The sequence below is a fragment of the Octodon degus genome, unplaced genomic scaffold (assembly GCF_000260255.1).
Source record: "Octodon degus isolate 3935 unplaced genomic scaffold, OctDeg1.0 scaffold00086, whole genome shotgun sequence".
NCBI classification, from domain to species: domain Eukaryota; kingdom Metazoa; phylum Chordata; class Mammalia; order Rodentia; family Octodontidae; genus Octodon; species Octodon degus.
The window spans coordinates 2,800,708-2,801,448 of NW_004524662.1; positions in this window are offsets into that span (position 1 = coordinate 2,800,708).

The following is a 741-nucleotide window of genomic DNA, read 5'->3' on the forward strand; positions in this document are numbered from 1 at the left end:
CCAGGGAGATGGCTTAGCAGAATAAATGCTTGCCTGGCAAGTGCAAGGGCCTGAGTTCAATCCCCTGATTTAAAAGAAAAAAAAGATAAATAGTAGATGAATCAATGGATAAAAGCCAGATGAAAATTTGGAGATCATCTGACATCATAAATTCATGTTTTCAAATAAACACAGATGAAAGGAGGTTAAATGAATCTGTTGTTATAATTACCAACACAAATAGTATTAACTGCTCTTTCGGGTCCTCCTTTCCAAGATGACGAAAAAAAGAAGGAACAACGGTCGGCCCAAAAAGGGCCGCGGTCAAGTGCAGCCTATTCGCTGCACAAACTGTGCCTGGTGCGTACCCAAGGATAAGGCTATTAAGTTTGTCATTCGGAACGTAGTGGAGGCCGCCGCTGTCAGGGACATTTCCGAAGCGAGTGTCTTCGACGGTTATGTGCTTCCCAAGCTCTATGTGAAGCTGCATTACCGTGTGAGTTGTGCCATTCACAGCAAAGTGGTCAGAAATCGATCTCGCGAAGCCCGTAAGGACCGAACTCCTCCACCCCGATTTAGACCTGCTGGTGCTGCCCCACGACCTCCACCAAAGCCCATGGAAGGGGAGCTGGGTCTTAATGGACTGAAGAAAACTCTCTTGAGAAAGAAATAATAAATTGAATGTTATACTTTATACAGCATGTTGAGTGTACCTGCCAGAGGTGGGTTGGGTTAATTCAGCCTATCCAACTTTAAGTTTGT